Consider the following 14,973-nt stretch of genomic DNA (forward strand, 5'->3'; position numbering starts at 1 on the left):
AAACCTAAGTGAAGAATACATTTGTAATGGTATCCGTCACTTATATTACTAACTAACATATTCTGTAGTTAAATCAACAATAACTCGGATGTATTATTTAATCACTAGCTGTATTTACTTAGGAAATCCCATATTTTTCTTCATTCCTTTGTCAATTCATAAAAAAATAACCATCAATTTGACAATTCCTTTTAGTCTGTCAATAGTCACCCATGTTTGCCTGTTACGCATGTAGTATGTACTTCCTGCTTAAGGGTACTGTTTTGTTATTGCACCTTGCTTAACATCCTATCTCATTTCATGTCTATCATGTAGTCAATCTGCCTGAAAAACAAATGCTTTCTGCAAACTCTAATGACAATGACCTCACACAATGTTTACAATACCCAGAGATCAGGTGATATTTTACTTTAGGCTTAGGCTTTAAGCTACAACAAAGAACTATGCAAGCTCTATTTTTATTTATTTTTTCACAACAAAAAAGAGGCACTTTTGAACTCACAACGATAATGAATATGGCTGGAATATACAGATACAGTATAAACGCCTTTTTAAATAAAACATTTGACCTGCACCTTTCATCATTAAGCGGCTGAGGCATAGGGGGTGATTTACTAACCTAAACACACACACACACCAGGTGTGTGTGATTTTCACACAGCAAAACGTATTTATCAACCAAAAAGTCTCTAAAAGCATATTTCCACTAATGCCATATATGGAAAAATCATGCACATGATGCATATATAATGCTGCTTCACAGTTTAGACAAAAATGGTTAGCTCATGCATTTACATTCCTTGCATTCATCAACGCAAGCAACACAACATAGAGCTAATTTACCCAACATCACCTTGGAATTCATTCAGGGCTTTGCACAACACACCTGCTGGGTCTGTACACATTACAAAGGTGTTTAGATTCCACCCATAGATCATGCTGGGAGGGAACATACTGCAGAGGTGTATACACGTTTGTGGTGTGTTTATAAGGTTAGTAAATCAACCCCATAGTCTCTCAATGCTAAACAAAGCAAACTCTTTTCAGATTTCCCTTACATTACTCATATACTCTGCAGTATTGTTCTCTTCTGAGGGGCTACAGGCCAGCAAAGTACTAATTGAACAATAATAACCTCCACTCTACCTCTGGCCTTAAAAGCTCTGACGGCATTTCTTGACAAAGTACCAAATTATTTTTACTGGCTCATGTATCAGGTCATCAGCAGCTTTGACACTTAACGGTGTAATAATCCAAGAAAAAAAACCCACTGTGCTTTGAGATATAAAGAGTGTTTTTTTGTTATCTATTGCACATTTCCCTCTGTTCGAACAGAAGCTCTCACTTTATGCAGTTACTATGGACAGTTGTTGTCATAGCAACAGTATAGAATCCCAGCTTGTTTCATAGTGGGTGCTTAGGGGTGATTTTTGGAAACTGGTACATGCTAAATACGGCCATGTTGTCATTAGCAACTGCCGATTATTTTAAAGCAGAGTTCAGAGCTCAATATTTTGAAGCAGTTTATGAAATAAAAGCAAAGCAAATAAATTGTAAGAACAATTCACTAAAAATGCATTAAACAGATTACCCAGAACATAACAATGATGCATAAGGTACTTGAAGTGAACGTGTCAGTCATTTTAAATGTTTAAAGTTGAAAGCCTTGCTATTATCTTGATAGCCATAAACTCTCTGATACTAGCTTTGGTTGGTCACTAAAGCCCATTGCACAAGTGTGATCCTGTTGATGATGACAACCTGCCAGTGACAGGATAACTAATAAGTACAGGATACATATTCACAAATGTACATTCTCACTCACCAGTGATGGAACAGTGGAAACAGGTGAGCATTTGTCTGCCTTGTACAGCAATCATGTATCCGGTGAGTTGTTGCAAGTGACAACATCACAAGTGTGCCATTTCCAGTCCAATGATCATGACTAATAAGGACACTTTATTGGAGAGGGGAATGACAGTATGTGCTGTTAAGCCCTGAAGTCAGAGAAGTCAGGCCCATAGTAAAAAAAATCTAGATCTAGAGAGGCACATGGAGGTTTTATGAACTGACAAATATAAAAGAAAGTAATCTGCGGTGTCTCCTTTTAGGAGGATTTGTACCTTTTAAAAATGTTTGTGCTTTAAACATTTTTAAATGGCTTATAGAATCGTTTCAAAACCTGCAATTAAGATTATACTAAAAGCAGAGACAAAAATTGTGCACATTTGCAAATACATGCAAAGTATGGTCCTGGTCTTTTGTACCATTGAGATATGACTAAATTAAAAGAAACATGCTGCGTCCTACACTCACATTAGAGCAGAGCAGAGTCTAGGATTCACATAAATTACCATTCTTTTATCGAGGACTGGGGTAAACTTCAGCTAAGTTTGTTCTTTGTTTAGTCACCTCAATATTGTGTTTTCAATTTTGCAGAGGCACCTTGAAAGCTTTATGTGACTTTCACATATATTTGCAAATGTATGCAAATTGGACATCTGTTTAAATAAAGTGTTAGAATCAATTTTGTTTTTAATAAAAATAGGAACTAATTTTCTGCTATAGCACATACCTGTCTATTGTCCAATTTTATAAAAGAGACAGATAAAATTCCAGAATCACCAAATTCAGGAACATCTAGGTAATCAAGCAACTCTGAACACTACATAGCTATTATTACAGTATGAAATATTGTATGCCTTCATTTATCAGAGTAAGGACTTGCCTGGCTAATGCTAACTGCAACAATGTTGTTCGGTTCATACATTTTGCCAAAGCTGAACTAAGGGGTGGGAAACATGAAAAAGTGAGCCAGATGACTCGATGCTTGCCATCTGACCTTTAGTAAAATGGTAAAAAACAGTTAAAGTCTACTCTATTCCTGATGTTTTTTCTCTCTTCATTATTTCCCAGCAGTGATGTGCCAACCATTTGTGCTGAATAATGGAGTCAATCTTGCTTTTTCCCCCTATGCTATACATTAGCTATGCCCCCACCCCTTAGTGTAGATACTGTTTCATCTCATTGTTTCCTAAATATTCACAGGAGACTAACCTTCTAAAGGGCACCCCTTCACCATGAGACAATGTTTTAGCCTTTTCATTCTTGTTGTTATGGCCACCTTTTAGTTGTGCCATTTCCGTTCAATGTAAAGTAGAACTAAAGACAAAACTTATTTTCTAATTCTGATTGAGTAGAGAAGGGTTAGAACCTCTGTCGATGAATCAAAAGAAAATTATCCCATAGCAGAGGGTCCATCGCCCTTTAACATTTGTCACTGAAACACGTGTCTTAATTGGTAGATTATTTTGTTCTACTCCAGTTGCTGTGAGAACAGTACAATTTTAGACTTCCCTTCACAACAGTCACAAGGAGAAAGTTAATCTCCCCAGTAAGGACACAGAGCCATAATAACCAGATAGAGGCTCCAACTTGTCACTCTGTAACCAAAACTATAAAACATATTTTGACTGGAGTTCCACATTAACCTGCCTATACTACCATGTGAAGTTAGAAGGAGGGTGTAGGTCAGAGGCAATGTTGTGATTGATGGTTGCTTAAAAAGAAGTGCAATGTCTCTGCTTTGGCAGTTTCTATGCATGCAAAACACTGAATATATGTTCAATACACAATTTATTTATGTGGCTCTCAGTGGTGGGATCCTTTCAGAATCCAGAACATGAGTTTTAGCAGTGATATTAGCAAAAGGGGACTAACGCAGACCAGCTGGCACTGGCATATCTACAATGCTGGATTACTGGTCCCCTAGACAAGGCACCAGCAATGGACATGGACAGTGGACTCAGGTAAGTATATCCCTGCTCTAGAAATAGGTAAAACATGTTTCAATGAGGGATGGGAGGAGGATTCAGTTTTGCCTGGAGTTGGGCTTTAATATATTTGGTCAATTGCCCAATCCCTGACAGGGCTATTAACTAAAGGGTGAAGAGTTTGGTGAAGGCAGGAGAAGTGAACAATCTAGGACAACATAACTGATTTGGAAAAATTATCCAGTTCAGCTCACTTTCTGTTTCAGCTATGTTGTCCTAGATGGTTCACTTCTCCTGTCTTCTCCAAACTATTCATCCTTTTGTGAATAACCCTGTGAGTGTATTAATTATGTATGTGTGTACATTGCATGCATTACTGTATTCCTACTGAAGGGGTACTTCCATTAAAAAATAACAGGCTTACTGGACTCTATAGACTTTGGTGGGGTGCATCTTTACTTCTAAATATTCTATAAGTAATGGGTACATTCAGCAAGCCCCATTGTTAAAGTGACATTAAAGTTAAAAAAATGTTCCCTTCCCCAATGTTACACTTACCTTAAATTATGTCTCTTAATCCGATCTTCCTCTTCTTTCCTGTCCTTTTCAGCCTTCTCTCCAGCGCTGCTGCTGTTCTCCGATCCAGCGCTGACTCCTCTGCCCTTGCTGGCACTTCCTGTCCCACGGTGTCTGCATGCAGCTCCACACGTCCATAGACTTACCTTGCGTCTCTCCTCGTCTCTTGGCCGAAAATCCGAACTGCGCATGCGCCCGCCCCAAGATGCTTTTCAGCCGCCCGAGCAGTTTCGGATTTTCGGACGGGAGCGCATGATGAAGACAACAGTAAGTTTAAACCGCTTTTAAATCTTTTTTAAAAAAAAGTTTTAGAAACCCTTTAAAGCAGCAAAGAGACGATATAACCAAGGGAAGCCGAGGGAGGTTTCAATCACAGAAATTCTATATTCTGACATGCAGTAAAATGTAAAAATTATAATCTAAACTTAGAACCATGCATCCAATTACTGTTTTAATAGAAGAGCTGTCATACACAAATACATTTTTCCCTTAGAAAAAAGAAAGTAAATGAGACACCTAAAAGAGAAAATATTGGCTGATTTGACCTCTTGCTCTGCCTTCTCTGCCATCCGACAAGGGTGAAAGAGTCTCTCTCTTTTTTGCCTTCTTTCTTCAGAAAACATGAAAGCTTTAAAAAATAAATTTGCCACATCTAGCTAATTAAAATGATCACTGACAAGCCTGGCATATTTTCTATTAGGAGGAAGAAAAAAAAACTGTAGAGCAATAATTTCTGCCGAGTGAACAGGTAATTAGGCTCACAATTCCTTTTATTGTTAGCAGTGGGTGATTGCTTCGCTCCCTTAATGGTATATTAAAGAAAAAACCCTACACACAGGCATTTAGAATCATTATTATTATTAAGAAGCTTTTTCTTGCATTTCCAACATCCCCAGACCACATTTTGGCAGATAAATGTGACTTGCATATGTAGTAACCAATCTAAGGGCCCAAACACTCAACCGGCCAATATCTAGCTTGATATAAAAAATCAGTAATTAAAACAAAATAAAATATTAAAAATATTACATATATGATGCAATTTGCTCCTAGAACCTTTAATAATACTGTAACTATTTGATCCTAACAGCAACATTTTCACCTTGTGGACAAGCTAGTCTTAGATGGACATGTAGTTTTAAATAGACTTTAAAATAGCGACAAACAAATTAAAGCCACATTCAAGCTCACACAACTTAAGCAGTTACAGCAAAAAGTTTTCTTTTTGTTTGGGAAAAAGGCTTTAAACCATATCAATAAAATCTGACTGTAGCTTTCCCAACCCCTGTAGATGTCCCTTTTGCTAGACAGCTTGATCTGGATGTAAATATGAAGTAATTTATAAGTAAATATGAAATGTTAATAAATTCATAAAGAAAATAATATCCTTACATGTATTGTATAAGATTATATAGTTACTAGAATACAATACGTTTTGCTGCTGTGTTCATTCACTCTTTTAGATCAAATATATATATATATACTAAAATGGTTGTTGTATTCTAACAAATCTGATTGTAACTGGCAACCATTGAAAGAGTAGCTCACAACAGCCTCAACAGAAAAGCAGTATATTCAAGGGAATCATAGGAAACTTTAATGGTTTAGGGTGAATTTTATTTGAAAGTGATATTAACTCTCAAACATTTTTTTTTTCAATAATTAATCCAGATCAAAAAAATATACATTGCCCAGCAAAGTATGTCTTTACATTTTTGCCCAAGCATTTACAGTTATCATGTTTCGGAACAGCTGGCTCCAACTCTCTCAGCTTCCCTGAACTTCCTGTTCAGTACAAGATTACATGGGACAGCACAGACTCTAGCAGCTGTCCATCTGCCAACTTGGAGAAGGGAAGATAGGGGAGGGGGGAAGAGGAGTGTGGATCAGGCAGCAGGAGAGTGTCTTGCCCTGCTGTGCCTGTGCGATTTTGGAGACAAACACACAGCTTACTATCACACACAAGGGTGGCTCCATAGGACCCTGCAAGGGAAAGGAGCCTCTGTAAAACAGAATATCAGGGCCAATCTTCAGGGGACCAACAGATTCTGCAGGAAGCTAAAACACTAAAACATCAAGAGGAGCATCCGTTGCGAGTGATTTATTCAGCATTTGAAATAGCTTGAAACCCTTTAGACTTCAATATCACTTTAAGTTTAAACATTTATAAATTGCATTTTAATGTATTTACCCTAATCTTTACATTGATATAACATATTTTTTATTTGCAGAGTATTTGAGTGAGTACAACAATAGCTCCTCTCTTGGTGACATCCATTAAAGTAACTTGAGCTTTAGCTCTGTAAACAACAGTGTTCTTCCAGCAAAGCAGTTAAGGGTAAGCTGTTAAAATGTGCCTAGAACGCTATTTGATGTTTGTAAATATAAATTATTCTTGAGCCTTCATTTTATATTTAACTGGAAATTTAAATTCATTTTAAAAATCAATGACATACTTAACATAATAAAGAACATATATACAACAACAACAACAACAACAACAACACTATGGGGTCTATGTATCAATGTTTCTAACCCAAGAGTCAGAGAACTTTCAATGTTTGAATTGACAAATGTGTTGATATTGGGTGAAAGCTGCTATAATGCTGAATGAAAACATTGATAAATGGGCCCTTGTATGTTCTCTTGCAAGACCCATCCACATTCCTAAATGAAAGACTGCAGAAACAGAACCATAAAATTATTTAAAATTCTGATAACACAGGGCATGTTAAATAAAGCATATTTTTTTAAATGCTAGACATGAGTTTTTTTCATTATAGATCATGGTCAATTGGTTGGAGTTCACTTCATGGCTACTGCACCAGCAGCTACAGTGTAAACCAATTAAAAGAAACAGAATGACAAAATGAGTGAGGAGCATACGTTTTTCCTAACCGGGATTGCAGTAGTGTTCTGAGTACTTTTGTTGTGATTGCCGAGTCATAATCAGGGACTTATCCACTCAAGCTAAGCCTTTCCTTTGGCTGGTAATTGCATTGAAGCCCTCTTTACAAAACACGGCTTACTTTTAAAGATTGGTGTGGAAATGAAGCCTTTGACATTGTTTAATCACAGAAAGGGGCTGAAAGTGCTTGTAAGAAATTGTGGCTGAGCAATAGCAGTTTTCAAAGAGTGTAACCTAAATCTCCATATAGTACAAGGAGGAACCGCACCTACAATTTATAATTTTATTTGAGATGGAAGATGACCCATGAATGTTTTTGTTTAAAGATGGACACCCCTGTAGATTCATTTAGACTGCTCTACTAGTCAGAATTTTGTCAGTTCACTGACAAGTTGGGAGAAGAATTCACATTGTTCAATAGATACTCCATGCTCAGTACCTTGCTGCAAACCTAACATTTAAAGCAATGGTAACAGTAGGAGGGTTAGGATTAAAGTTTACAGGTTGGGTTCAAATAACGTGTGATTTACATGGCTCTTAATACATTTCCTTTACTGTTGTAATTACTACTAAATCAGTCGCACTCTCTATAGCAAGCACCAGATTGAAAATCACTAATACAAATATAATTACATAAATATTAACATTTAATATGTTATTATATTTTAATGTGAATGCTACAAAATATATCTAACTAAACTAAACATATTCCTAGCAGATTGCTTCTCCCTCCCTTAACCCATAACATTCATCATAAATTCTTACATGATATCTTAATACCTCCCAACACTCAACACAACCATTAACCAGGCCCTAACACCTAAGTTTCACCCTAACTTAAATAAAAAAAACCCTAAAGCAAACCCTTAAATGTTAACCAAGTTACTTTTTTAACTTTTTTAAGTGTTTTTCTGTTCTGCTCGGTCCCTCTGAGGGACTGAGCAGAACAGCCGAGCCGAATGCTAATATTTTAAATCAGGGGTTGACAACCGTTCACTCACAATTTTCCCATTAATCGTGGCAGGGAACATTGTGACCAGCCGTCAGCTTCTAACCCTGATCACCTAATCTGCCCAGCTCGCTGAGTCCCTAGATACATATTGCAGCAACATGACTGTCACTTATCCTGCCATCCTGGTGCGCCTCATTGGCTGGTGGCTCTCAGCACAGAGATCTCATTGACCTGCACCTCTTAGCTCCAGAACCATATTGGCTGGTGGGTTTCCTCAGTGAATAAAAGTAACATAGGACAAGTAAGTATGCTGGGGTGATGAAAAGTGTGTGAGACCCCTGAGGGCTACACCAACATCTTCGAGCTCAATGTATGACAAAGGTGGACAAAAAGGAGGGCATACTGTCACCAGTAGCACATCCTCTATTCCTCTATTTCTTACTCCTGATTCCTGAACTGTGAATTACATATTACTGACCTTTGGACTTTGCAATACTTACTACTGACCCCTGCACTCTGTGTTACTTACTGCTGACCCCAGCACTGTGCATTACATACTACTGACCTCTAAATTCTGCATAACTTTCTATTGACTCCTGAATTCTGCATTGCATACTACTGACCTCTGAACCCTGCATAACTTACTACTGACCACTGAACTCTACATTACTTACTACTGACTCACTTTACTTACTCCGGCCACCAGAGCTCTCCAACCTTCCCTAACTTTTGAATGGTCCTTGCTAGGTTGTCTCCTTAAAAAAGCACTGTACCCTGGTGACTTTTTATCTTTTCCATGTTGTTCAGGTAGATCTGCACCTCTTCAGATATGCCTACACCTGCTTTAAATGCTTACTTGCAAGGTGTTTCTTTGCATAAATGAATTCATTTGCAATGTGCCTTTACATATTTTAGACAATTTGACTATTCCACAAAGTCAATTCTCGAGGACAGCCACTCCTTTTTTGTCATAGCCCTCTACTTTTCAGGAAGTTTCCAATTACTTTATGTGCTGACACAGCATATTTGTACCCTCTCCTCCCTACATAACCTGTTATGTAGCTGCTGGGGGAGAAGTAAAGGAGAATACTTGTCCCTTGAGTGATAGAGTCTGCTGTGGCTGCTGACATCACATCCAAGATAGTGGTGCCCAGCAGCAGTATTAGGGCATTTGGATATCTACACAAGGGAGGCCTTTACAGGTAAATAACATGCATAAAATATGTCAAATGTACCTGCCACCAATTAACTACCCCATTAAGGGTCCCTCAGCAATATTTAATGATTTTTATACTTACCTTTTCCAGATGTTTTTAGGCTGGTCTAATGACACAGAAGATCCTCTTCCCCTAGTGGTAGGCAGTTCTTAATGATGCAGAGAGCACTGCTAGATATGATGTCATCATTACTCTGTGCTGGGTGCTGTGGTGATGCCACCTCAGATTTGGGTCCATGACTCCTTGCACTCACAATGACCTCAGTTTGGCTGGTTCAAAGAAGCTGGATGTCATTAAATCCAAAAGACTGAGGACATTTAGTGTCCAAAATAAATTAGTGAAGGGGACAGAGCCAGAAAGAATTGCTGTCTGAGCTGTTTTTATTTTACAGTACTTAGATTATCACAAAACATCAAAACATGGAGCCTTGAATTGGGCATTACGTTACCGTTAAAGAAAGTTTTTAGATTTTTTTGTCTGCAACAATACTGCAGTTATGTCAGGTGGCCATTTTAGATGTAAACAAAGCTCAGTAGAGTTCATTATATGATTTTACAGCATACAACCCATATTTTGTGTTGTCTTTCTAGAATGCTATAAACTTTTAAGTACAGTTCTTTATTGTCCTGTTTTACTGACGCACACCACATCTTGCTATCCCAGGCTCATTAGACTTTGACGTTGTGCTATTGTGTTCCTTAGCAACAGCACACCTGAAATATTCAGCATTGCTGGAAACATCAGTAGAGTCATTAGCTTTCATTTAGCAAAGCCTTTCAATGTCATATGAAATAGAGCGTCACTTAGCACAGAGTAAGCTACAGTTACCAGATATGGTTCTTTATTAAAAAAATCTGCACACACGTAGAAAAAAAAAAGAAAAGCGTAATTTATGGAAATGTGTTCTGTTAAATCAATAAATCAAAGAATGTTTTTACTTGATATGTTAAATGTCTAAGCATTAGAGTGTTTGTACTGCAGAACTTTCAGCATTTCAAAACAATATGAAAGGCAGGAAATTGTACAAAAAAGCTCATGTATACAGAATAAGAATTTTTTTCAGCTTTCATCTACTAGCCTAGATAAATGCCATTAATTATCAATACGAATAGTCTCATATTCATAAGGAATATCACATGTTTATTTACCCATCTTATACATTTCTAAATATCTTTATTTTATTAATCTGACTAGTGACTGAAGAGGCACATTTTATCAAAGGCACATTGATAAATAAGGCCTGATACATCTGATATACTCCCAAATTTTTATAGCAAATTCAAAGGTTAAAACCACTTTTCACTGCTATCTGTGTTGCTGTTGCAGAGATTGCCTTCCACTTTCTTTGCAATTAACAGTTGTCAATTAAATACAAAGTAAAGGGACATTTTACAACTGACAGTTGTCAAGACAGTAAATGAGAATAAATCTGCCTACTAGGGACATTGACAGAAATAACAGGTGGTACCCTGCCCCAAAACATGAAAACAAAGGTTTGACTGGAGTTCTCTACAAAGAATAAGTGCACCTTTGTGATTAAAATAAAAATTAACTTCTTATACCTGGTTGATGTATTCAATAGTCATTCCAGTTCTAAAATCATATTTCTAAGATGTAAGAACCTACCAAGAAACAGTAGTGTCTGTCAGCAGCAAAATTAATAAGGATGTCTGGCGTACTGATGTGTGCAGGGTATTGCTGTGTGAAAGGGGACTAGCAGAATATTTCTATGACTGAATGATCTCTACGACTAAAGAGATACTCTTTGATCATATTGTGCAATACAATCTTGAAAGAAGTGAAATAAAAGTGCTAGACTCACAAGGTTTCTCCTATTGGTGTGGCTGGCCAATTATGATGTGAAAGAGTCAGGAGAGGTGACCTGACTACCAGACAGGCAGCGTTGACATTCCAGAGGATCTCTACTTTCTCCTTGGCTTATAGTGACAGATTGCAAGATTGTGAATTGAAGCGCTACACTCCAATTTAATAGTCCAAATTCATCTTTAATTAATATAGGGTTGAGGGGACAGTGTAGACATAGTCAACACATGCCAGAGGTTCATATAAATACCCTTTCATCAGGGTTGGTCCAGTATGTGAGAATGCATAGACCTCTTCAGCAGCTGATTTGGCAGCTTGTGCAATTTATTTATTTATTTCCCCTGCTATCAGTGTGCAGTGGTTGTCTTCTTTTGACTTGGAATAGCAAAATATTTGAAAATACAGTAATTTGTGTACTAGTATACTCTACTAAAATGTCTACTGAATTTTATTTTTCTTTCTGTATGGTGAAGCTGTTGTCACAGGAACAGTAGGTGATGGTAAATCTCTCTAATAGAGCCCCTGATGGGGTATACACTTATCAGGGGTTCTAACACACTCTGTCCAAAATCAATAAAACATTTTAGCTAGACATACCTTCATCTAAGGTGTTTTTTTAAAGTGCATCACCACACAAAATACTTATTTTGCATTTCACACACATAAAATAAGTTTAATCATGATGCACAAACTATGCTCAATCCTTATTATTTTAACATTCATTTTTATTATTGTCTAATATATGACTCCTCCATAAAATCAATGAAAAATGGTACAAAGTAAAATCGCTTTAAGTAATGAGGAATGATGATCTACAGGAGCTTATTGGAATTATAATGAAAATTCTTCATGTATGCTGATTAAACTAAGAGTAGGTGGAAATTGCATTTAGGGTTCATTCACATAGTCATGTGAGACTGTGGCATTGAAGGGAATGTCCATACCTTTCATCCCTCAGTACTGTCCTGCTTATTATGTTTAGTGCTGATGTTCCGGTTGCCATATAAAAGATGTCAGTGCTAATTTTGCTACTTTTAGGTCTGTTTGTCTGCATCAGTTCATTTCCCAAGCTGTACTGGAATATCTGCCTGGGTCATTTTTTTAAACTGACTCCCACTACACTTAATAGTGTGAACAAAACCATTTTTTGGTAATTGTTTACTCCTTTTGTCCCTCACCAATGGCTGCCTCTTAACACCAGGCAGAGTGATGGTTTTCAATGCGTTTTGCATCAGTTCCTTTCACAGGATTCCTGTGTCTGTATTTCCCTATATACAGTCAAGGCTCTGGTGGGTATCTTAGGCTTTGACTGTACCTTAAAATACACTATCATTTTTATTGACCACTTTAGTTATTGTTCTAAGTTGCTTCCACCTTGATTTTTTTTATTTTATTTCTGGTGGTTGACAAGCTACCCTGCACTTGTTCAGGCCCATCATTATTCTGATAATAGTCTCCCCTTAATGGTGCTACCTATATTGCTCTTGGCATTTTTTCCTTCTTTAGTAGCAATTCCATAGTTGATACCCCTATTTGTCATTCAGCTTGCTTCAATTATAAATCCCTTCAGATTTACTTCTAGTTGAGATTTCTCATCTGTTGGATCTCTGTGGCTGTTGGTCACCCTGAGTGTACTGCTTTGGGCATCCCAACTGTATCAGAATAACTCCTGATTATGTGTCTCTCAATGGACTATATATAATACCATGGGGTCTACCATGGGGTTTTTTTTTCTGACATCGTTGGCTGCCTTCGGAAGAAAACAAAAAAAGAAATCACCATAGGAATGCATAGCTAGATTCCTATTGGCTATTTCAATTTGCAATAGCCAATAGCAAACTAGCTATTGCACCCACCCACTGCTGCTGTCAATCACCAGAGGGGGACCTGCAGTTCTCCATCAGGTATTTTCCCAGTTCATTTCCCAAGCTGTACTGGAATATCTGCCTGAGTCATTTTTTTTAAACTGACTCCCACTGTACTTAATAGTGTGAACAAAACAGTGGGCGGGTGCAATAGCTAGTTTGCTATTGGCTATTGCAAATTGAAATAGCCAATCGGAATCTAGCTATGCATTCCTATGGTGATTTCTTTTTTTTGTTTTCGCCTTACAGCTACTATGTACATAAAAGGAGTATAAAATAACATGAACATTGCTAAAGTAACCTTCTACTATACATGGCTTTTAAGTACGTTTAAAAGTGAAATATGTTTAACTGAGTCATTGAACTGTAGAATGATGGTGGCGCAAATTGCTGGTCATGGTATGGAGGAAGCGAGCAAGCTGCATCTGATGATGAGCTTTCTCTACTAGCATAGGAGAACTTCATATATGATTGATGGCAACTTCTATGTCAGGTGCATGTTGTGCCAGGGAAAATGGTTCCAGATTAACCCTTTCCAAGGGTTGATATGTCCTATCTTTCAGAGCTGCACTCTTTTGATGTGTATACTATTATATATGATATGATATTGTGGGTAAAGAGGTTGATGATAAGAAGATTCTATTCTTAAGATAAATGATTATATTGCATTTAAATATAGGAGCAAATTTTTTTGACTTGTTCTGTTATTTATTTATAAACCTAATTATGCAATATTCATCGCATCATGCAATGATATAGATATATAAGGTATAGAAAATAAGAGATAAATAGACAGATAGATAGATATTTTTTTTTTTAACTGGGGGCTTGGGTGAGTTTTAAAAAGACAATGACACATTTGGGGCAGGGATGAGGCTGGAATTGGCAGATTTGATTATAAGATGTTGGTAAGTACCTAGATAGATATATGGATAGATAGATAGATAGATAGATAGATAGATAGATAGATAGATAGATAGATAGATAGATAGATAGATAGATAGATATTTAAGACTGTGCACCAAGAGTAGTTATGTTTCATACATCTATACTTAATCTTAATAATTCATAATTGTATCTATGTTTTAATAATGTAGATAGATAGATAGATAGATAGATAGATAGATAGATAGATAGATAGATAGATAGATAGATAGATAGATGTGTTTCATATCCACTATAAAAATGTTTTTTTATTATTACTCTTTTTTTAACCTATTTTTAACCTATTTGGAACATTTTATTATTTATTTATTTGTTCTTTTTCAGTAGAAACTAATACTATTTAGCAATTGTTTATCTCTGTGTTTGGAACATTTCATCATGTAGACATGTTTCTTCCTGACCTTTTCCCATTGTCTAATAAGATGTTTTATTTAAGCATTTAGCTATTTTTATTTTGCACATTTTTCTACTGGAAAGCTGGGGGCTTAATAAAATGGGTGAGTTTTAAAAAGGCAATGATGCATATGCGGCAGGGATGAGGCTAGAATTGACAGCTTTGATGTTTAAGTATAAGATGTTGGGAAGTATCTAGATGGATAAAGGGAAATAGATAGATAAATAGAAAGATAGATAGATAGATAGATAGATAGATAGATAGATAGATAGATAGATAGATAGGGGTGATCAGCTTTCTCTAAATGCGGGTAGTAGCTCCATGTGTGATTACATCCGAACGCAGAGCTGCCACAGTTGTCTGGAAGATTTTTGCTGCAGGAATCAAACTCCAAACATTAAAGCCTTGTGTCAAAGAGGCCTAAAGGTGTACATCTCCACTACTCAATGAAGCTGTATTCACTTCAAACAACCAATCATGTTCTGAAGAAATTCCTATTTTTTTAATCCCTCTGCACAT

This window comes from Nanorana parkeri, unplaced genomic scaffold (assembly GCF_000935625.1).
Source record: "Nanorana parkeri isolate BGI_ZX_2015 unplaced genomic scaffold, ASM93562v1 scaffold396, whole genome shotgun sequence".
In the NCBI taxonomy this organism is placed as follows: Eukaryota; Metazoa; Chordata; class Amphibia; order Anura; family Dicroglossidae; genus Nanorana; species Nanorana parkeri.